Raw genomic sequence first — 25,126 nt, forward strand, 5'->3', positions numbered from 1 at the left:
GGAGCCCACTGTGGTAGCGGCAGTCTACATAGCAGCAGGAAGCTGCATGTGTCAGACAGCAGAAGTGTAAAAACCTTCTTCTTCTTACTAGGACACGGACGGTCAGGAAGATCAGGCATTGATAGAGGCAGGGTCATAGTCCGGCAGGCAGATCCAAAGTGGTGTAGGAAAGACCTGGAGAAGGCGCATTTATGCTCCACGTTTGTGCCATCCACCATATGTGGTGATGTCGCCACAGAGCAAAGCTGACCAGAGAAAGGCATTTGCAGTGAGCGTAGGAGGCTGAGAGAGCTGTTATCCAGGATTCCGGGAAATTCAAATGCATTATGGACAGTAGTGCTGAGTCCAGACCAATGTTCCCATACACAAGCTTAACAGCCGACATACGCTTTGCAGTCTCACTTCATCAGGGCCCATAAGCAGTGGCGGATCCAGGGGGGGGGGCACTCGGGCCCGTGCCCCCCCTGTCATTTGTGGCAGCATCCGCATCCACACTGATTAGCTGCCACCAGCTGCTGCGCTGCACGCTGTAGTGTACAGTATATTAGTAGCGCTGCGCTCGGCGCCTTCCCCGCCCGGAGGCAGCGCTGCTAATATAGATCACAGGCACAGCAGGCAGCGCTGGGCAATCTGTGTCTATGAGTCTCTCCTCCGTGTACTGCTGGGCTCTGCTCCGCCCCCCCTCCTCCTGCTCTGTACACTGACTTCCGGGTACAGGAGAGACGGCTGTTGCTGCTGCTGCTGCTTAACACAGCAAGTGAAGTCCTCTTCCTTCGTCCCTCCCACCCCCTCGTGCAAGTGCTGCTTATATTGTAGGTACAGTATGTGCTGCTAAATTACTACTTATTTCAGTAAAACAACATTAAAGAAATACTTTTCTTGTGTTTGGAAAATTCTGGACTTTCTCTCTGTGACTTTTTAGATAAACTACTAGTGCAGAGATTTTGTAAAAAAACAAACCCCAAAACTGCATATACATTTATGTAATGTCCCCTGTAAATTGAATACATAAGATTGTGTGTAAATATTCTTCTGCTATGGTATAAAACTATATGTATATTTGGAGTATTACTGTCTGGTGTAATGTGACTAATGAACGCTACCATGCGGTGTAATGTAACTAATGGACGCTAATGTGCGGTGTAATGTGACTGCAGACGCTACCATGCGGTGTAATGTAACTGGCGGACGTTACCCGTGCAGTGTAATGTAACTGGCGGATGCTACGTGCGGTGTAATGTAACTGGCGGACGCTACCGTGCTGTGTAATGTAACTGGCGGATGCTACCGTGCGGTGTAATGTAACTGGTGGACGCTACCGTGCGGTGTAATGTGACTGGTGGACGCTACCGTGCGGTGTAATGTGACTGGTGGACGCTACCGGTGCGGTGTAATGTGACTGGAGGACGCTACCGTGCGGTGTAAATGTAACTGGCGGATGCTACCGTGCGGTGTAATGTAACCGGCGGACGCTACCATGCGGTGTAATGTAACTGGCGGACGTTACCGTGCAGTGTAATGTAACTGGCGGACGCTACCGTGCGGTGTAATGTAACTGGCGGACGCTACCGGTGCTGTGTAATGTAACTGGCGGATGCTACCGTGCGGTGTAATGTAACTGGTGGACGCTACCGTGCGGTGTAATGTGACTGGTGGACGCTACCGTGCGGTGTAATGTGACTGGCTGATGCTACCGTGCGGTGTAATGTAACTGGCGGATGCTACCGTGGGGGTGTAATGTAACTGGCGGATGCTACCATGCGGTGTAATGTAACTGGTGGAAGCTACCGTGGCTGTGTAATGTAACTGGCGGACGCTACCGTGCGGTGTAATGTGACTGGTGGACGCTACCGTGCGGTGTAATGTGACTGGTGGACGCTACCGTGCGGTGTAATGTGACTGGTGGACGCTACCGTGCTGTGTAATGTGACTGTGCAGTGTAATGTGGCTAACGGAGGGGGGGCAATTCTTTTTCTGGCAGAGGGCACCAAAATGTCTAGTTGCCGCTCTGGCAGTGGCGTAACTAGCAGTATGTGAATTATGGGAGGGGGAGGGGGGAGAGGCAGCATTCATTTCAAAACATGACAAGGGGGGGGGGGGGGGGGCGCCGTTGCGGTTACTTGCACACAGCGCTAAAAAGTCTAGTTACGCACTGATTTGTGGCCCCCCCGTCCCCCCCCGCTTGTGTCACTGAGACACGCTGCCGCTCAGTCCGGCGGCAGCGTGTCTCAGCTGTCAGGAGGAGAGCGCGGCTATCTGGCGGCGTGTTGCGGACTTCAAACAGTCGCCGGTTCGTGAGCCAATCAGGAGCCGCCGGTCCGCGAGCTCTGATTGGCTCACGAACCGGCGGCTAGTTTGAAGGTCCTACACGCCGCCGCCACCGGCGTCAGACATAGCCGCGCTCTCCCTCCTGACACCCTCAGAGCCGGGGCAGATAAGCAGCAGCAGCAGCGGTAAGCAGCTGCAGCACTGCTGTGAGGGCATTTGTATACCTGCTGTGGGGGCATTTGTATACCTGGCACTGTGAGGGCAATTGTATACCTGGCACTGTGGGGGCAATTGTTTACCTGGCACTGTGGGGGCAATTGTTTACCTGGCACTGTGGGGGCAATTGTTTACCTGACACTGTGGGGGCATTTTTGGATCTGGCACTGTAGGGGCATTTTTGGATCTGGCACTGTAGGGGCATTTTTGGATCTGGCACTGTGGGGGCATTTTTGGATCTGGCACTGTGGGGGCAATTGTGGATCTGGCACTGTGGGTGCAATTGTGGATCTTGCACTGTGGGGGGCAATTGTGATCAGGCACTGTGGGTGCAATTGTGGATTTGGCACTGCACTATTGGGGGCATATGTCTGTGTATCACGTCTCATTTTAATTGGCCACACTCACTAAATGACTGCTGGCATTACTACAGGCAACATTACTACTGGGGGCAATACGGGCATTGCATAAGGGGCACCACTACTATGGGGTCTATATAAGGGGGCACTACCAGTACAGTGGACATTGCATAATGAGCGCTACAACTGTGGGCATTGTATAAGGAGCGCCACCTCACATGCACCGAAGCCGCACGCAAATGTACTTCCCCTTCCATGGTGCCCCCCCTATCATTTTCTTCTGGATCCGCCCCTGCCCATAAGTATTTATTGTAACAATATAGGTCATGTAATATTTATTGTACTTTTCTTACTATAATGTGGTTTGTATTGTAAAACACAAGAAGTCTGTCCCTGAGGCCCTAAAACACTCAAACTTCTCCACGTGTGTCATAATTAATTGTGTGAAGTATATTAGTGATATGAATGTATCCCACAAAATGTCAGATTTTTGGAAGTGATTCAGTTAACAGTTTGTGAGTGAATTACAGTTGGGTGTAAATTCAGCAACTAGGTTGATTATTTCCAGATTGAAAATTCAATCTGCACTTCTGATGAAGAAAATGTCAAATGCCTGATAATACTGGAAACATCGTACAGATGCATTGTCAGGCTGGCATGCAATGTGTGATATATGTGAATAACATGATATAGTATGAATTGTAGCAGTAACATTGGTAAAATACAATTGCAATACATTAAATTAAGCAATAAAAAATAAGAATTAAACTGGCTGCTAATTGCAACAATATTTCAGCTCTTTTCAGAATAAGTGGGTGCTTCTATGAAGCTGGGTGGTGCTGGAAATATAACCAACAGACTGAAGAGCCTCCTTACCCTATACTGTTCCTGCTACTTCTCCGGTTCTCTCCGTATTGCTGTTTGTGTCCTCTTCACGCTGATGCCCCTGATCTCTATGTTCTCCGATGTGCTAAAACCGGAAGATGCTAGGTATAGTCAGCATGTGGAGGTGGGTCCCCTGTGGCTTCCGTCATGCATGTACTGTTTGTTCCTTACTGGTATCTTCAGTGTTTGTTCCTTACTGATTCCTCCAGTCTCTCTGCTCTCCTATGGTCAAGAGCCAGGAGAGGCTGAATTTCAGTCCACAGTACTGGTTAGCACTTAGCAGCAACGTGTTTCATATGATTAGTACTTTTTCAAGGATGCTAATGGTTGCAGTGGGAGGCCTGCAGTCAGGACTTGGCCTGCACGCATCTGTGTAGGATGTACAGTATTTTAAGGATGAAGTTAGAACCGGAACTGAAAACCATCTCTCCTTTCTTCACAGGTAAAAACACCATCCTCATACTTGTATATCTGAGTCTATTATCCCTCTCTGGCTACACTTTTCACACCCCAAGAAAGTTTGTCTGCAAATGTCTGTGATCTGTCTTCAATGTAAAATCCCCTCTGTTAATTAGCTGAATTTCTGATTGCACACCTCCCTCTTTGCCAACTGATATAGGGGCTAATTCATAGTTGATCGCAGCAGCAAATTTGTTAGCAGTTGGGCAAAACCATGTGCACTACAGGGGGGCAGATATAACATGTAAAGAGAGCATTAGATTTGAGTGGGTTATATTGTTTCTGTGCAGGGTAAATACGGGCTGCTTTATTTACACTGTAATTTAGATTTCAGTTTGAACACACCCCACCCAAATCTAACTCTCTCTGTACATGTTATATCTGCCCCCCCCCCCCCCCCGCAGTGCGCATGGTTTTGCCCAACTGCTAACAAATTTGCTACTGCGATCAGCTCTGAATTACCCTTATAGTGTGTAGCATTTAAGAGCAATATCATCAAGGCCTGCAGTCAGGACTTGGCCTGCACGCATCTGTGAAGTATGCATTTATTAAGGATGCATTTTAAGGATGAAGTTAGAACCAGAACTAAAAACCATCTCTCCTCTCTTCACAGGCAAAAACACCATCCTCATGCTTGTATATCTGAGTCTATCATCCCTCTCTGGCTACACTTTTCACACCCCAAGAAAGTTTGTCTGCAAATGTCTGTGATCTGTCTTCAATGCAAAAGCCCCTCTGTTAATTAGCTGAACTCCTAATTGCACACCTCCCCCTTTGCCGACTGATATAGTGTGTAGCATTTAAGAGCAATATCATCAAGGCCTGCAGTCAGGACTTGACCTGCACACATCTGTGAAGTATGCATTTGTTAAGGATGTATTTTAAGGATGAAGTTAGAACTGGAGTTTGAACTGGATTTGTACTTTGGACTATGCTAGAATATCTAATTAAACTACAAATACTGCAACTCAAGACCATGAGAACACCAGGACCAATGCCTACTACTCCTTTGTACAAGAAAATAATGACTGCCCCCGGGACTACCCCTTAAGCTGAGCAGGGAACTGAGGGGCATGCGCACCAGGACCAAACTTTGCTGGGTCAATTCCATTGGACATTAGTGTGCTCCCCACATTTTCACACCCACCCGCACTGCTCTCATGAGACCAGGACATTTATAATTTTCGCAAAATAACAGATTCCCTGCAAATGTGTTTTTCTCTCCTCTTTCTTCTTACAGCGTACTTCCACCCCACTGTGTGCTATTCCTATAATGTTTACCTCCATTGATTGCACACCCTTCCAGCAGCAACCTATGTAGTGCACCCCACATGGCTGCCTCGGATGGTTCCTCCGTGGGCAGGGTGTGCTTCATTTGGATCTTTCCATGCAGGGTATAGCATACTCCTACACATGTGTTAGTTTTCTGATACATGCATTTGGCCCTTGTATGGCTCATCTCCCACTGTGTAGTGCGCCCAACATGGCTGCCTTTTCTGGTGCGCTTGTGGATGGGATGAAAAATACATGGACCTGATGGTTTTGTTGGATACCTACTCTGAACTTTAGGACTCTGCAATCTACTCATTTTGTGTTCTCTCTTCTAGGCGTGGACTGTTCCACCCTGGATAAACCTACGCGGTGCGCCCAAGATGGCTGCCGTACCTGGTACCTTGTGAGGGTGGAATACACAACCCTTGGAGGTTATTACCCAAAATACCTACACCAATCATACATTATGCTTTCTGTGTGCTCAAGGTTTTCTTTTATGTTAGTGTGGTTTATCTTTTGATGTATTACTTAAATCTCTGTATTATGGGGTAATTCTGAGTTGATCGCAGCAGGATTTTTGTTAGCAGTTGGGCAAAACCATGTGCACTGCACACTGCAGGGGAGGCAGATATAACATGCAGAGAGAGTTAGATTTGGGTGGGTTATTTTGTTTCTGTGCAGGGTAAATACTGTCTGCTTTATTTTTACACTGCAATTTAGATTGCAGATTGAACACACCACACCCAAATCTAACTCTCTCTGCACATGTTATATCTGCCTCCCCTGCAGTGCACACGGTTTTGCCCAACTGCTAACAAAAATCCTGCTGCGATCAACTTAGAATTACCCCCTATGTGCATTGTTTGAGTTCAAGCTGGTGCCGCAGATGGCTGCCTCGGTGCTGCTCTGCCAAGCAGCCTTCATTTTTACATGTATAATATGTCTAATACGTTGAGTCTGTCGTACAGTTGCAATGTGCAGTATGAACTCATACGTGTAATGTTTGTAATGTATGCTACGTTCTTCCCACTTCTTATTCTATGTATTCCCCCTTCATGTTGCTGCTTGGCAATGCATTGTACCACAAAAAATTCCTAGTGTACGTGAGTACACCTGGCCAATAAAGCTGATACTGATATTGATGGTTGCAGTGGGAGATCCTTTTATTTAAAAGGTATCCATTTAAAACATGAAATCATTTATTAGTGCCTGACATCGTGTGAGTTTCTTAGGCTCTTAGGGTCCTATCAATTAGAAGCAAAATTTTCATTGTGGTGAGAAAAAAAAATGGCATCAAATTACTCCAAAATCAACTTTTTTGTGTTTTTATTTTATGCATCCCAAATTTATAGTATTTTTCTTAAATTAAAAATAATTCCTTTTTATCACTTTTTTACCTTTAAATTTGAAATGGTCTCAAATTATCACAAAATGTTAACTTTTTTATTTTATTCACTTTTATTTAAATGAAAAGCTTGCTTTTTAGCAAGTTTTTTTTAAATCTTTCTTTTATTTTTGAAATGCACAAATCAGCCATTTAAAGCATTTCAAAAGCACTAAATATTTTATGGGGGGAAATTAATAGATATTCATACAGTACTGTTACCCAAAATTTTGTTCATTTTACATTTTACTAGGCTGTCACCTAATTTTTATTATAGTGATTTCATGCGGGTGTTTGCCGACAAAACTTTTACCACAGATTTTTTTCCGATTGGTTAGCAAATTGGTCATGATAGCCTCAGTAATTTTTGACAAGAAAATCGCACAACTAATTGGATATGCCCTAAAACCAATTAATCTTTGGTTAAAAATATTAAAACCAAACTGTTTCAAAACTTTCAATGTCAAAATTAAATTAAATGTATTCCTAGAATAAGATATCAAGACGAAGCTGAACAAACAATACATGCAAACCATTATTATGGTCACCGCAAACATGGATCACACATTGGGGTCATTCCGAGTTGATCGCTAGCTGAAATTTTTAGCTGCGCTGCAATTAAGGAAAAATCTGGCACTTCTGCGCATGCGTATGCGGCGCAGTGCGCACGCGCAACGTACTTTCACAACGGGCAATGTATTTTCACACAAGGTCTAGCAAAGCTTTTCAGTCTCACTGCTGACCGCAGAGTGATTGACATGAAGTGGGCGTTTCTGGGTGTCAACTGACCGTTTTCAGGGAGTGTTCGAAAAAACGCGGGCGTGCCAGGAAAAACGCAGGCGTGGCTGGCCAAACGTGTTTGTGACGTCAAATACAAAACTGAATGGTCTGAAGTGATCGCAAGCGCTGGGTAGGTCTGAAGCTACTCAGAAACTGCACAATATTTTTTGTAGCCGCTCTGCGATCCTTTCGTTCGCACTTCTGCTAAGCTAAGATACACTCCCAGAGGGCGGCGGCTTAGTGTTTGCACGGCTGCTAAAAACTGCTATCTAGCGATCAACTCGGAATGACACCCTTTTTTAGCATTTTAAATTCTTAACACATAATCATACAACTGCAGCTATAACATAACATCTATGTCATGGACATAGTGTAACAGCATCATTCAGTTTTTAACTTATTTTTAGTTATTTTTTTAGAACCAAAGCTTCAGAAGTTTTAGAATCTGGCACATTTTCAGTTTTAACTGCATTAATAAAGTTATTTAAGTTTATATGGATCCCTTTTAATTTTTACATGGACCTCCCACTGCAACAATTAGTATCCTTTAAAAAGTATGAATTTGGATGCAATGTGCTGATACTAACTAGCGCTGGATGTCCCCACAGGGAGGGGGAGCCATGTGGGAGGTCTTGAGGGCATGGTGCAGTCAGTGGGTGGTGTGTGGGATGTACATTATGACGATGTCATTATCATGGTCAACCTCCACTATGCAAAGCTGATGACGCATATGCTGATGCGTTTCAGCTCAGGAGAGGGCAGCAGTGTTCTCTGGGAAACTTGCCTACTGTGCATGCATCAAGGAGAGCCATCTGAGATTTATCAGTCACTCGGATGTTCCTGGGAAGAAGGCAAGTACTGTATGGGGTGCTACACATGAGCACCTGGGTCCAGAGGGGTCCACACAGCTCACCTTGCACCCATAGCCTTTACTTACCTCGCCACTGCTGAAATCACTCAGGAAGTGTAGCATGATACCAGAACTATGTGCATGTGCAATAGAGAGATCACAGAGAAAGTGGCTCTGGTGGCATGATCCCAGAGATATGAGCATGTGTTGCAGAGAGATCACAGAGAAAGTGGCTCTGGTGGCATGATGCCAGAGATATGAGCATGCACAGTAGAGATATCACAGAGAAAGTGGCATTGGTGGCATGTTCCTAAAGATATGAGCATGCACAGCAGTGGCATAACTACTGCCCCCGCAGCCCTCGCGGTGGCTTGGGGGCGAGGGGCTGCGGGGGCGCCACTGATTTAGCACAGATTGACATGCGGACGAGCGTCCGCATGTCAATCTGCTCCTACGAACCCTCCCTGCCATGTTGGAGGGACACGGAGGGCACAGCGTGCGCCTCTCCTGTGTCCCTCCTGCATCATCTCCGGCGGCCGCGGGTCTAATAGAAGAAGTGCCGGTTCGTGAGCCAATCAGAGCTCACGAACGGCACTTTGTTTATTAGACCCGCGGCCGCCGGAGATGATGCAGGAGGGACACAGGAGAGGCGCGCGCTGTGCCCTCCGTGTCCCTCCAACACAAACCAGCGGGGGAGCAGCAGCGGCGGCGGGGGAGGGGGCATATATGGCACTGGGGGGGAATATCTGGCACTGGGGGCATATGTGGCACTGGGGGGGTGGGAGAATCTGGCACTGGGAGCATATCTGGCACTGGGGGGGGTAATATCTGGCACTGGGGGCATATGTGGCACTGGGGGTAATATCTGGCACTAGGGGCATATGTGGCACTGGGGGGGGGAATCTGGCACTGGGAGCATAGCTGGCACTGGGGGGGAATATCTGGCACTGGGGGCATATGTGGCACTGGGGGGGGGATATCTGGCACTGGGGGCATATGTGGCACTGAGGGGGAATATCTGGCACTGGGGGCATATGTGGTACTGGGGGGGTATATGTGTACCTGGCACATAGGGGGGGGGGGGCTATATTGTGCACTGGGGTCATGTGAGTACCTGGCACCGTGGGGTAATATCTGGCACCGGGGACATATGTGGCACTGGGAGCACAGCCATAGCAACAAGCACTACCCCCTAGCAACGAGCATGACACCCAGTGCATGAGACCCCTGGCAACGAGCATGACACCCAGTGCATGAAACACCTGGCAACGAGCATGACACCCAGTGCATGAAACCCCTGGCAACGAGCATGACACCCTGAGCATGAAAACCCCTGGCAACGAGCAGGTAATTTAAAAGTAATTAGAAGCCTTACTGTAGGACTTAATGTGTAATGGGCATTACGGTGTGTGACATAATGTATCACGGACATTGCGGTGTGTGTCATAATGTGTCACAGGCATTACGGTGTGTGGCATACTGTATCACGGGCATTGTGGTATGTGGTATAATGTCTCAGGGTCATTGCAGTGTGGCATAATGTATAACGGGCATTGCGGTGTGTAGCATAGGGTATAACGGGCATTGCGGTATGTGTCAGGCATTACGGTGTGTTGTATACTATATCACGGGCATTGTGGTATGTGGTATAATGTATCAGGGGCATTGCAGTGTGTAGCATAATGTATAACGGGCATTGCGATTCCTGTCATAATGTGTCAGGCATTACGGTGTGTTGTATACTATATCACGGGCATTGTGGTATGTGGTATAATGTATCAGGGGCATTGCAGTGTGTAGCATAATGTATACCGGGCATTGCGATTCCTGTCATAATGTGTCAGGGGCATTACGGTGTGTGGCATAATGTGTCGGGGGCATTACGGTGTGTGCATATTGTGTAATGGGCTTTATTGTGTGTGGCATAATGTCTAAGGGCCATTGCAGTATGTGGCATAATGTATACTGGGCATTACTATAAGGAGGAAAAATTACAAATAATGTAAGGGGCATGAATCAGGATTATTTTTCTTTCCAGTGGTGGCTAACGTCTGGGCGTGCAGGTTGGAAAACTGGGGTATAACGTAGTCTTTTCCTGCAATGCCACGCCCCTTTATGTGAAGCCACGCCCATCCCAATGAAGCCACACACCCTATTTTGCAGCGCGCGCCTTAGGCGCGCGCACATTTATCCCTTTAATAGTGCCAATTATGGGGGAGGGGGGGGCGCCGAATAATTTTTTGGCTTGGGGGAGAAAAATTTCTAGTTACGCCACTGATGCACAGTAGAGAGATCACAGAGAATGTGGCTCTGGTGGCATGTTCCCAGAAATATACACATGCGCAGTAGAGAGATCACAGAGAAAGAAAGTTGCACTGGTGACCTGTTCCCAGAGAGATGCACCTGCGCGGTAGAGAGATACAGAGAAAGTAACACTGGTGTCATTTTCCCGGAGATATAGTCATGCACAATAGAGAGATCATAGAGAATGTGGCTCTGGTGGCATGTTCTCAGAGATATGCGCAGTAGAGAGATCACAGAGAAAGTGGCATTGGTGGCATGTTCCCAGAGCTATGTGTCAGTGTCTACTCAGCTCATGATTGCCACAGAAGTGGGGAGCTCATGCAGTAACTGCACCAAGTCACCTCCCTCTCTTAAAATACCACATGGAATGCAGTTTAGGTCATTAAAGAAGGCTGGCTATAGTACAGGGGTCATTGGAAGGCCATGGGTTCACATTTAGACTGCCCAATAATAGCATTTCCTCCTCTGTTGAACATCCATGCCTATTACTGTGTATCGCACAATCTGACAAAAAAGGGAGGCACATTAATAGGATTGGCAATAGAAAACGAGAGAAGAGTAGATGTGCTCAGGAGCTAAACCCATGTGGCCATAATGTACACCCCAAGGTCCAGAACAGGTGAGGTCAAGAAGCTGCTCTACCTGTTTTAACTAAACATTATTTTAGGTGTTTCTATCTGAAAATTCTGCTGGCTTTGGATAGGAGAATACTGACATTGCAGAACTTTTAACTTCACTATTATCTTCACATGTTCCCCTCACCACATATCCAAGTTTCATGATCTTGATGGGAACTGAGCCAGGTTGTAACTATTATCATGTTGTTTCAAGATTACACTGATAGATTTAAATTATGTGATTGGAAAGCAATGCCAGTGAACACAGACATAAATGTTATGTTTTTAATAATAATTTCTTAGGCCTCATGCCTCATGGATCTTCTTAGATGTGCAGCATGCTGGGTTCATTTTAAAAATACGGTTCTCTCAGTCAGAGGTTACGCAGACATTGACATGTTCAGAAAAAATAAGTCACAATTATGTCTGAAACTCAGCCATGGATTACATCAGCTTGAACCATCGACTAATGTAAAATTTATTTCTCAAAAATAGGCAATACAATTTGACATTATATGATATTTGGTACAATTATTTTTGAAGTGGCTCATTAATTTACAATCTTTGATGAAATAGGAGTGAATGTTGGAGATTATGAAAATGGCAGCAGAGGGCAAGTTGCAGAGCCTGGATCTGCACAAAACAAAATCCGGATAATGGCTTGTAGGATGGGTGGATCGGGTGAAACAGGGCTATTTGTCACTGCTTTGGTTTTGGGTACAATAGTGCACTGGTCTATGAATGCGATTAAGAGATAGCATTTTGCAGGTGGGCTTTGTGAATAGTGGTAGCTGTTTGTAGCTGTGAAAATTGACCGAGTACAGTCTGAGAAGGCAACTGACTAGGGGTTTCTGATTGCTTGGGGCATGAAAAAACTGAGCACTCGAAAAATGTATGTGGATTAGATGGCATACTCCTTAGCTGGTTCAAATCATTTCTCACCAGCAGGTCATAGAGAGTATTGTAACCAGAGCTGCTGCCATATTTCACAAGTTTCTATACTATATCCCGCTGAACATGTGTGGAATCTTGGCATTGCAATGGATGGGGACTTGACACTAAACATCAGGTTTCAGCCACAATCAAATCCTCATTCTTTCATCTGAGGAACGTAGCCGGGATCAAGCACTTAATTCCCTCAGAAGATTTGCCTAAAGTCACACATGCATTTGTATCATCACACCTAGATTATTGAAACGCCATCTGCCTGGGTCTCCCAGCAAAAGAAAGGCACAGCTTGCAGATGGTACAAAATGCAACTTTAGACTATTAACTAACCAGCCCCACTTGAGCCACATAACACCCATTCTCTGCCTTCTTCACTGGCTGCCTGTAAGATTGCAAATCTATTTCAAGATTGATTTACTGACTTTCAAAGCCCTAAATAACCAGGCCTAAAGGTACCTGAAGCATCTTCTGATTCCGTATCGCCGCTCTCGATTACTGCAATCTGTAGATTAAGGACTATTAGCAGTACATAGATTCTCCCTGAATTCATCTGGGGGTCGAGCTGTTCTACCCGTTCTTCGCACGGGAGTTTCTGATTTTCACGGTTGTAAATATAAATGAGTGTTACTAATTTGGTAAATCCATAGAGCTGTAAATTTGAGATGTCTTAATGTAAGTACTGTAAATATTAATCCATGATTCTTGGCGTTACCCGAAGAGCATCCATAGCAGATACGGTAAAAAGTGATATTATTGAAGTTTACTAAATTCTACACACTGGAGGTGCAATCCAAATTCTTTTGCGATTGTCCGTTTGGGCGTTATTGTTTGCGCAATGCAAGCCATGCACCGGTAATTACATAAATATGTCAACCCCCTGTTCATCTCCTTAGGGAAGGTTTATTAAAATTCTAATGATGTTGTTTTCCTACGTCCCACCTGAAGAATACCTACAGTATGTTAATTTTCAGCTTCCTAACATATCAGGAAGTAAGAGAATTAGTGATGAGTCTGTCAGCGAGTGAGGGCTTTCGCATATATATATATACATATATATATATATATATATATATATATATATATACACAGCGGATAGAGGCGGCACTCAGAGACTTTGAATAGATGAACTTCGTGAAAATGTAATGCAATAAATTTTCATCAAATTCATCTATTCAAAGTCTCTGAGTGCCGATTCTATCTGCTTTGTATATTGGGGCTGTCTGTCTCAGAGGAGGGCACCGTGAGCAAGCAGTTTACAGCCGAGGGTCTGTGTGAGTGCTGGATCTATTTGTTTATATATATATATATATATATATATATATTAGAGATGAGCGGGTTCAGTTCTCTGAGAACCGAACCGTATCGAGCTTCACCATCCGAGTCCGGATCCGAGCCAGTCTCGGGTTTTCCTTCCTGACTCGGAAACCCGAACGAGGCAAAACGTCATCATCCCGCTGTCGGATTCTTGCGGGATTTGGATTCCATATAAGGAGCCGCACGTTGCGGCGAGTCTAGTGCTGTGTTGTGCAGTCCAGTGTAGTCAGTGTCTTATGCTGCATCAGTCCAGCCAGTCACAGTGTTGGTGTCCTCTGCTGCTATATGTCCCCAGTGCTGCTGGCTGCTGTATAAGTCCCTTGCATTTTTGCTGTGTTGTCTTACATCAGACCAGGGGTAGTGTCTTGTGCAGCATCAGTCCAGTGACCAGTCACAGTGGTGGTGTCCTCTGCTGCCATATATCCAGTGTAGCTGTATAAGTCCCTTTCAGTGGTGCTGTGTTGTCCTGCATCAGACCATGGGTAGTGTCTTGTGCAGCATCAGTCCAGTGACCAGTCACAGTGGTGGTGTCCTCTGCTGCCATATATCCAGTGTAGCTGTATAAGTCCCTTTCAGTGGTGCTGTGTTGTCCTGCATTAGACCAGGGGAAGTGTCTTGTGCAGCATCAGTTCAGTGACCAGTCACAGTGGTGGTGTCCTCTGCTGCCATATATCCAGTGTTACTGCCGTATAATTCCCGTGATATTGCCGTATAATTCTCAGAATACTGGCATATAATTCCCGTGATACTGGCGTATAATTCCTGTGATACGATCATATAATTCCCGTGATACTGGTGTATAATTCCTGTGATACTGCCATATAATTCTCGGAATACTGGCGTATAATTCCCATGATACTGGCGTAGATTTCCTGTGATATTGCCATATAATTCTCAGAATACTGGCCTATAATCCCTGTGATACTGCCATATAATTACTGTGATACTGCCGTATAGTTCCAGTAATCCTGCCGTCCATATTATTCCGTATAAATCCAGTCCAGTGGTGCTGCCATAGAAGTTTAGTGGTGCTGTCCTGTGCTGTATATTATTTACTCCAAATAAAAGAGTTAATAATATTTAATCCAAATAATTTTTAGTGTTTGCCCTGTCAGGTGTAAGGGTACGCTCTCTTGTGCCGCATATTGTGTTATATAACTCCAGAAAAATAATGGAGAACAAAAATTTGGAGGATAAAATAGGAAAAGATCAAGAACCACTTCCTCCTAGTGCTGAAGCTGCTGCCACTAGCCATGACATAGACAATGAAATGTCATCAACGTCGTCTGCCAAGGCCGATGCCCAATGTGATAGAGGGCATGTAAAATCCAAAAAGCCAAAGTTCAGTAAAAAGACCCAAAAAAAGTAATTTAAATGGTCTGAGGAGAAATGTAAACTTGCCAATATGCCATTTACGACACGGAGTGGCAATGAATGGCTGAGGCCCTGGCCTATGTTCATGACTAGTGGTTCAGCTTCACATGACGATGGAAGCCCTCATAACTAAGGCCTTGACACTTATGTTGGTGTTAGACGTGCGTCCGGTATCCGCCATTAGTGCAGTGGGATTTAAACAATTGATGGAGGTATTGTGTCGATAGTACCAAATCCCATCTAGATTCCACTTCGCTAGGCAGGCAATAGCAAGATTTTGCCATTTAATTCCATTGATTTGGACGTATAATTATAGTGACTTTGCAAATTAATTCCAGTAATTTGGACGTATAATTATTAATTCTAGTGATTTTGCCAATTAATTCCAGTGATTTGGACATATAATTAGTGATTTTGACAATTAATTCCAGTGATTTGGACGTATAATTATTAATTACAGTGATCTTGCCAATTAATTCCAGTGATTTGGACGTATAATTCCAGTGATTTTGCCAATTAATTCCAGTGATTTGGACGTATAATTATTAATTCCAGTGATTTGGCCAATTAATTCCAGTGATTTGGACGTATAATTCCAGTGATTTGGCCAATTAATTCCAGTGATTTGGACGTATAATTCCAGTGATTTTGCCAATTAATTCCAGTGATTTGGATGTATAATTATTAATTACAGTGATTTTGCCAATTAATTCCAGTGATTGGACGTATAATTATTAATTACAGTGATCTTGCCAATTAATTCCAGTGATTTGGACGTATAATTCCAGTGATTTTGCCAATTAATTCCAGTGATTTGGACGTATAATTATTAATTCCAGTGATCTTGCCAATTAATTCCAGTGATTTGGACGTATAATTCCAGTGATTTGGCCAATTAATTCCAGTGATTTGGACGTATAATTCCAGTGATTTTGCCAATTAATTCCAATGATTTGGATGTATAATTATTAATTACAGTGATTTTGCCAATTAATTCCAGTGATTTGGACGTATAATTATTAATTCCAGTGATTTTGCCAATTAATTCAAATGATTTGGAGGTATAATTCCAGTGATCTTGCCAATTAATTCCAGTGATTTGGATGTATAATTCCAGTGATTTGGCCAATTAATTCCAGTGATTTGGACATATAATTCCAGTGATTTGGACGTATAATTCCAGTTGGAATTTTTTGTGTCGCTTGGCTTAGTCATACAGCTACCTCATTGCACCTCTTCGACATCTATGCATGAGGTGCTGTTTGGGGCCTAGTTTTTGAAAAGTTTCATCCTGTCTGACACTGCCGTATGAGTCCAGGGGTACTGCTTTATTAGTCCTGGGGTACTGTTGTATAAGTACACCAATTGCAGAATTTTTTTTAAATGACTGGAGCGTGTTGGAGATGCAGTCAGTGGACCGAACAATTGCGGCTCACTCTTGACATTCAGCCACTGCGTGACACTACTAGATGGGCCATGTGGTTGTGTCGCTTAGCTTAGTCATACAGCAACCTCGGTGCACCTTTTTTTCTTCTTTGCATCATGTGCTGTTAGGGGCCTTTTTTTGATATCTGCCCTCCTGTCTGCCACTGCAGTGCCACTCCTAGATGGGCCAATTGTTTGTGTCACTTGGCTTCGTCATACAGCTACCTAATTGCACCTCTTCTACATCTTTGCATGAGGTGCTGTTTGGGGCCTTTTTTATATCTGCCCTCCTGCCTGCCACTGCAGTGTCACGCCTAGATGGGCCAATTGTTTGTGTCACTTGGCTTAGTCATACAACTACCTCATTGCAATTCTTTTTCTTCTTTGCATGATGTGCTGTTTGGGGCCTTATTTTTATATATCTGCCCTCCTGTCTGCAACTGCAGTGCCACTCCTAGATGGGCCAGGTGTTTGTGTTGTCCACTTGTGTCGCTTAGCTTAGTAATCCAGCAACCTCGGTGCAACCTTTTGGCCTAAAAACAATATTGTGAGGTGTTCAGAATAGACTGGAAATGAGTGGAAATGATTGTTATTGAGGATAATAATACCGTAGGGGCAAAATTACCCCCAAATTCCGTGATTTTAGCTGTTTTTATGTTTTTTTTCAAAAATCATCCAGATCCAAAACCAAAACACGAAAGGATAGTTTTTTTTGGCAAAACCAAGCCAAAACCAAAGTGGAATTAGAACCAAAACCAAAACACAAAACACGAAAAGTGCCAGCCACACATCTCTAATATATATACAGTATATTTATATATATATATATATATATATATATATATATAGATGCTCTAACATTATAATTATTATTATTATTATTATCATCATCATCTTGGTTGCTTTTGTATTTACTTTGTAATGCACTGTCACTAGTGACCCCTTACCCTTGGAAATTATGTTCCTTCTCTGATATGCATATGGTGGGTCATTCCGAGTTGTTTGCTCGTTGCCGATTTTCGCTATACTGCGATTAGTCGCTTACTGTGCATGCGCAAGGTTCGCATAGCGCATGCGCTTAGTTATTTTACACAAAAGTTAGGTATTTTACTCACGGCGTAACAAAGTTTTTTCATCATTCTGGTGATCGGAGTGTGATTGACAGGAAGTGGGTGTTTCTGGGCGGAAACTGACCGTTTTCTGGGAGTGTGCGGAAAAACGCTGCCGTTTCAGGGAAAAACGCGGGAGTGGCTGGAGAAACGGGGGAGTGTCTGGCCGAACGCTGGGTGTGTTTGTGACGTCAAACCAGGAACGAAACTGACTGAACTGATCGCAATGTAGGAGTAAGTCTGGAGCTACTCAGAAACTGCTAAGAATTTTCTATTCGCAAATCTGCTAATCTTTCGTTCGCAATTCTGCTATGCTAAGATACACTCCCAGAGGGCGGCGGCCTAGCGTGTGCAATGCTGCTAAAAGCAGCTAGCGAGCGAACAACTCGGAATGAGGGCCATGGACCATGTGTGTGCAATTTGGTATCCACGTGAAAAAGTGTACATTGTTGCACATGTCTATGCACTGCTCCATCCTATTCATACATGAACCAAGCTTTGATTTTAACAGATTTTTCTTTAGTCTGGCACTTAGTAAGCAGGGTATTCACCCACCCACCATCTTTCCAGGACTGGATTCCTTTTATTTATTTTTTATTTGGTGGGAAAAAAACCCTCTTGCGGGCCGTTTGCGGCACATGCTTTAGTTTGTATTGAGGGGTTTACGGTATGGCTCATTGCACTTGTATGAGCAAGTGAAGGACATTCATGGGCAAGTGCAGGCTGTGCAGGCAGAAGTTAATTATGGTCACCTTTGTGATGTATTCTATTTGGATTACATATATCTCAATTCATCTTTTAGGAAGTGTATCTTCATACATCCATAATCTTAAGTAAAGAACCGGTCTTATTAGGTGTCTGTGATCCTGACATATCTTGATGTGCGTAGGGGCGCTGCTACCTGAGGTGGCAACTGATATGTTGAATGTATCGCCTTCCATATTGTCTCCGTTCATGCAATCTGTGGGGATGTGATGCTCCTCTGCCAGTAAGTATTAACACTCTATCTAGGGCTGCCACCTCATCCCTTTAATTCTGGACACATATTAATTACACAGGTTCTGTGGCTGGCTGATTTCAAGACTCCATTTCACCTGGTTTTAAGCAGCCACAGAACCTGTGTCATTAATGTGTGTCCAGAATTAAAGGGATGAGGTGGCAACCCTCTCTATCGCTAACCCCTACCCATAACCCTCCCTCTAGTATCTAGCCACAAAGCTTAACCTAACTCCCCACAAAGCTTAACCTAAACCTCCCCTGCAGCCTAACCCTTCTGTCCGCAGCCTAACCCTGATGGCTACAGTTTGACATGTTAACATTTCACATGGCAACACTATGAGAATGCTGACATGTTTCCTGTTGACATTTCCACATCATGACTGTCAACATTTTGGTAAAATGTCAACATATTGACTACATCCATTTGCCTATGGCTATGAAACACCACAGTAACTTCTGGTATTATAAATTACAGAAAGTGGAACAAGGTCAGAATATTCCATGGACATTTTTGAAAATAATATATATATATATATATATACACATAAATATATATATATATATACATATACATACAACTGTCAATTGGACCGGCACTCCCACAATGGTAAACAGCTGCCCTGGTGCCCTCTGAGATGAATTCAGTAACATAAACATGGAAAATAATCAGCGGCACTCAGGGTCTCTTCAGTGAACAAAACGATGTATTGAAAGAATTACTGCTTCTCCAACGTTTCGGGACTGGCATGTCCCTTTGTTACTCACCTTGACAAAGGGACGTGCCATTCCCGAAATGTTGGACAATGCAGTAATTCTTTCAATACATTGTTTTGTTCACTGAAGAGACCCTGAGTGCCGCTGATTATTTTCCACGTATATATATATATATATATATATATATATACATATACACTGCTCAAAAAAATAAAGGGAACACTAAAATAACACATCCTAGATCTGAATGAATGAAATATTCTTATTAAATACTTTGTTCTTTACATAGTTGAATGTGTTGACAACAAAATCACACAAAAATTATCAATGGAAATCAAATTTATTAACCCATGGAGGTCTGGATTTGGAGTCCCCCTCAAAATTAAAGTGGAAAAACACACTACAGGCTGATCCAACTTTGATGTAATGTCCTTAAAACAAGTCATAATGAGGCTCAGTAGTGTGTGTGGCCTCCACATGCCTGAATGACCTCCCTACAATGCCTGGGCATGCTCCTGATGAGGTGGCGGATGGTCTCCTGAGGGATCTCCTCCCAGACTTGGACTAAAGCATCCGCTAACTCCTGGACAGTCTGTGGTGCAACGTGACTTTGGTGGATGGAGCAAGACATGATGTTCCAGATGTGCTTAATTGGATTCAGGTCTGGGGAATGGGCGGGCCAGTCCATAGCATCAATGCCTTCGTCTTGCAGGAACTGCTGACACACTCCAGCCACATGAGGTGTAGCATTGTCTTGCATTAGGAGGAACCCAGGGCCAACCGCACCAGCATATGGTCTCACAAGGGGTCTGAGGATCTCATCTCGGTACCTAATGGCAGTCAGGCTACCTCTGGCGAGCACACGGAGGGCTGTGCAGCCCCCCAAAGAAATGCCACCCCACACCATTACTGACCCACTGCCAAATGGTCATGCTGGAGGATGTTGCAGGCAGCAGAACGTTCTCCTTGGCGTCTCCAGACTCTGTCACATCTGTTACATGTGCTTAGTGAGAACCTGCTTTCATCTGTGAAGAGCACAGGGCGCCAGTGGTGAATTTGCCAATCTTGGTGTTCTCTGGCAAATGCCAAACGTCCTGCACGGTGTTTGGCTGTAAGCACAACCCCCACCTGTGGACGTCGTGCTCTCATACCACCCTCATGGAGTCTGTTTCTGATCGTTTGAGTAGACACATGCACATTTGTGGCTTGCTGGAGGTCATTTTGCGGGGCTCTGGCAGTGCTCCTCCTGTTCCTCCTAGCACAAAGGCGGAGGTAGCGGTCCTGCTGCTTGGTTGTTGCCCTCCTACGGCCTCCTCAAAGTCTCCTGATGTACTGGCCTGTCTCCTGGTAGCGCCTCCATGCTATGGACACTACGCTGACAGACACAGCAAACCTTCTTGCCACAGCTCGCATTGATGTGCCATCCTGGATGAGCTGCACTACCTGAGCCACTTCTGTGGGTTGTAGGGAGGTCATACAGGCACGTGGAGGCCACACATACTACTGAGCCTCATTTTGACTTGTTTTAAGGACATTACATCAAAGTTGGATCAGCATGTAGTGTGTTTTTCCACTTTAGTTTTGAGGGTGACTCCAAATCCAGACCTCCATGGGTTAATAAATTTGATTTCCATTGATAATTTTTGTGTGATTTTGTTGTCAGCACATTCAACTATGTAAAGAACAAAGTATTTAATAAGAATATTTCATTCATTCAGATCTAGGATGTGTTATTTTAGTGTTCCCTTTATTTTTTTGAGCAGTGTGTATATATATATATATATATATATATATATATATATATATATATAAAAATTATTATTATTATCACTATTATTATTATTATTATTATTATTGTTGTTATTATTACTATTCATGCTGCATTTTGATACTAGTTTCACTTTAGGCAGCTTGTTTGTTACCAGTTTTAGTATTTTTTTGGTATTTGAGGTTTGCATTGTCTTTTTCATTAGTTTGTTGTATTTATAGTGTAGAAATGCACTGGGGAGATACTGCTTAATCAGGTGTGTTCCCTGCAACCTTTTGGATGCCACTACTTCCATATCTTAGGAAAAGGAATGGTGGGATCACAGACAAGGAGACAACCTACTGATTGCCACATCACTAGTTGCCAACTGTTGAAATCCATAAATAAGAAGATTTAGTTATATCATGTACAAATCATAACACAGTTAATAATTCCATTATCTTCATGTACGTATGGAAAACAAATAATGAAATATTGTAGTTCTGAGAACCTTATACCTTGAAGTACAGTATATTGATATTGCACATTAATGAACAAAGATATGGAACAATACCAAGTAGAGCAAAGAGGTAAAACATGGTTCTGTTTTAGTTGGCAGTGCCTTGTCTATTCCTGATAACCAGGATTTATGTCTAAGGCAGCAAGATTAATCAGTGACCTCACATCCCACAATTTGTTTAGGAATACTAGCCTGCTTTTGTGATCCCATTTAACATTTAAGAAAAGTATGGAACGGTGTTAAGCAGTGTACTTTTATTTTGAATATATTTCTGAAATACTATATTAAATACTTTGACCCATTTGAGAGAAATATATACCAGTAAAATACTGTGGGGTATGTTTACATTTTGGCAGCTTTGTAAATTCTCCAACTGACGCTGGTTCAGGCAGCGGGATTTAAAACTAGAGATGTGCGCAGACTAGAGATGTGCGGCAGTCACTTCTCGTGTTTTGTGTTTTGGTCTTGGTTCTGGTTCCATGCTCGTCTTTTGGATCTTTATTGGTTTTGCCAAAACCACCCTTTCGGGTTTTGGTTTTGGATCTGGATGATTTTTGAAAAAAATATATAAAAACAGCTAAAATCACAGAATTTGGGGGTCATTTTGATCCTACGGTATTATTAACCTCAATAACATTCATTTCCACTCATTCCAGTCTATTCTTAACACCTCACAATATTGTTATTAGACCAAAAGGTTGCACCGAGGTGGCTGTATGACTAAGTTAAGCAACACAAGTGTGCGGCACAAACACCTGGCTCATCTACGCGTGGCACTGCAGTTGCAGACAGGATGGCACTTTAAAAAACTAGGACTCAAACAGCACATCATGTAAAAAAGTAAAAGCGGTGCAATGAGGTAGCTGTATGACTAATGGGCCCTACACACTTTGCAATCCGCCGCCGAGCTGCCCGACGGCGGATACGGCCGACGGGCGACCCGGCGGCGGGGGTGCAGTGATGGGGGGACACTCCGCCCGTCACCCGGCTACATAGCAGTGCAGGCAAATATGGATGAGATCGTCCATATTGGCCTGCATGCACAAGCGACGGGGCACCAGCGATGAACGAGCGCGGGGCCACGCATCGTTCATCGCTGGTGCCTCCACACTGAAAGATATGAACGGTATCTCGTTCATTAATGAACGAGATCGTTCATATCTTTCAGTATTATCGCCTAGTGTGTAGGGCCCATAAGCTAAGTGACACAAGTGTGCGGCACAAACACCTGGCCCATCTAGGAGTGGCACTGCAATTGCAGACAGGATGGCACTTAAAAAAAGTAGGCCCCAAACAATACATCATGCAAAGAAAAAAAAGAGGTGCAATGAGGTAGCTGTATGACTAAGCTAAGCGACACAAGTGTACAGCACAAACAACATGGGACGTGCTGGAATTTGCCCAGATGTAATACATGCACAATATTGGTGGCACAGGAGAGCGTACCCCTAAACCACACACACACACGGCAAAGCCTGTAAAATTAATTTGGATAACAATTACCCTTCTATTTGGAGCTATTATAATAATATGCAGCACAGGCAAGCATACCCTTACACCACACAGGGCAATCCCTGTAAAAATTATTTGGATAATAATATAAGTAATGTATATAAACCTTTTATTTGGAGTAAATAATATACAGCACAAGACACCACCACTGGACTTATGGCAGCACAAGACACCCCCACTGGACTGATGCAGCACAAGACAGCACCACTGGACTGGACTTATATGGCAGTACCACTGGACTTATACGGCAGTACCCCAGGATTTGTACGGCAGTGTCAAACAGGATGGCACTTTAAAAAACTAGTCCCCAAACAGCACATGATGCAATTTATAAAAAGATGGAATTGTCCTTGGGCCCTCCCACCCACCCTTATGTTATATAAACAGGACATGCACACTTTAACAAACCAATAATTTCAGCGATAGGGTCTTCCACACGACTGTGGTTGAAATGACTGGTTTGTTTGGGCCCCCACCAAAAAAGAAGCAATCAATCTCTCCTTGCACAAACTGGCTTTACAGAGGCAAGATGTCGAACTCATCCTCATCCTCCGATTCCTCACCCATTTCAGTGTGTACATCCTCCTCCTCACAGAGTATTAATTCGTCCCCACTGGAATCCACCATCACAGGTCCCTGTGTACTTTCTGTAGGCAATTGCTGGTAAAGGTCTTCTCGGAGGAATTTATAATTCATTTTGATGAACATCATCTTCTCCACATTTTGTGGAAGTAACCTCGTACGCCGATCAGTGACAAGGTTACTGGCTGCACTAAACACTCTTTCGGAGTACACACTGGAGGGGAAGGGGGGGCGCAACCTAGGTAAAATAAAGCCAGTTTGTGCAAGAACACCCAGATTGCCTCTTTTTCCTGCCAATATACATACGGGCTGTCTGACATGCCTACTTGGATGCTGTCACAAATATAATCCTCCACCATTCTTTCAATGGTGACAGAATCATATGCAGTGACAGTAGACATGTCAGCAATCGTTGGCAGGTCCTTCAGTCCGGACCAGTCAGCACTCGCTCCTGACTGTACTGCATCACCACCAGCGGGTGGGCTAGGAAATCTTATCCTTTTCCTCGCAGCCCCAGTTGCGGGAGAAAATGAAGGAGGAGCTGTTGACGGCTCACGTTCCGCTTGAGTTGACAATTTTCTCACCAGCAGATCATTGAACCTCTGCAGACTTGTGTCTGCTGGAAAGATAGATACAACGTAGGCTTTAAACCTAGGATCAAGCAAGGTGGCCAAAATGTAGTGCTCTGATTTCAACAGGTGCATTCCCCCTCCCTTACCTATATCGTAGGTGGATGTAAAGGCTTGAATGGCCTTTTGCTTCTCCTCCATCCACCTGAAGCATATAGAGTGTTGAATTCCACCTCGTTACCACCTCTTGCTTCAGGTGATGGCAGGGCAGGTTCAGGAGTGTTTGCTGGCGCTCCAGTCTTCGGCATGCAGTGGCTGAATGTCAAAAGTGGCCCACACTTTTTCGGCCCACCGACAGCATCTCCTGTGCGCTTCTCTCATTTTTCAAAAAATTCTGCACCACCAAATTAATTGTATGTGCAAAACATGGGACGTACTGGAATTTGCCCACATGTAATGCACACACAATATTGGTGGCATGGGGCCTAATTCTGAGTTGATCGCAGCAGCAAGTTTGTTAGCAATTGGCCAAATCCATGTGCACTGCAGGAGGGGCAGATATAACATGTGTAGAGAGAGTTAGATTTGGGTGGGGTGTTTTCAAACTGAAATCTAAATTGCAGTGTAAAAATAAAGCAGCCAGTATTTACCCTGCACAGAAACAAAATAACCCACCTAAATCTAACTCTCTCTGCAAATGTAATATCTGCCCCCCCTGCAGTGCACATGGTTTTGCCCAATTGCTAACAAACTTGCTGCTGCGATCAACTCAGAATTACCCCCATTGTCCGATATCACAAATCCCCAGGAGAGTCTAAGTGGGGTAAGCCATTGTGCGATGATGTCCCTCAGTTTCCGTAAGAGGTTGTCAGTGGTGTGCATCTTACGGAAAGTGGTGATACATAGCGTAGCATGCCTG

The 25,126-nt window shown here is 44.2% G+C and overlaps 1 long non-coding RNA gene across 1 annotated transcript in view; it reads left to right on the forward strand.

Annotated features, from left to right (window-relative positions):
• LOC134929365 (uncharacterized) overlaps positions 1–6,111 on the forward strand; it is a 59,116-nt gene extending 53,005 nt beyond the window's left edge. Inside the window, exons 2-3 of the long non-coding RNA XR_010178511.1 lie at positions 3,640–3,852; positions 4,801–6,111. This is a non-coding gene — a long non-coding RNA (uncharacterized LOC134929365). The remainder of the gene's footprint in view (positions 1–3,639; positions 3,853–4,800) is intronic.
• Positions 6,112–25,126: the final 19,015 nt, after the last annotated feature.

The sequence above is a fragment of the Pseudophryne corroboree genome, chromosome 5, assembly GCF_028390025.1.
Source record: "Pseudophryne corroboree isolate aPseCor3 chromosome 5, aPseCor3.hap2, whole genome shotgun sequence".
Classification (NCBI taxonomy): domain Eukaryota; kingdom Metazoa; phylum Chordata; class Amphibia; order Anura; family Myobatrachidae; genus Pseudophryne; species Pseudophryne corroboree.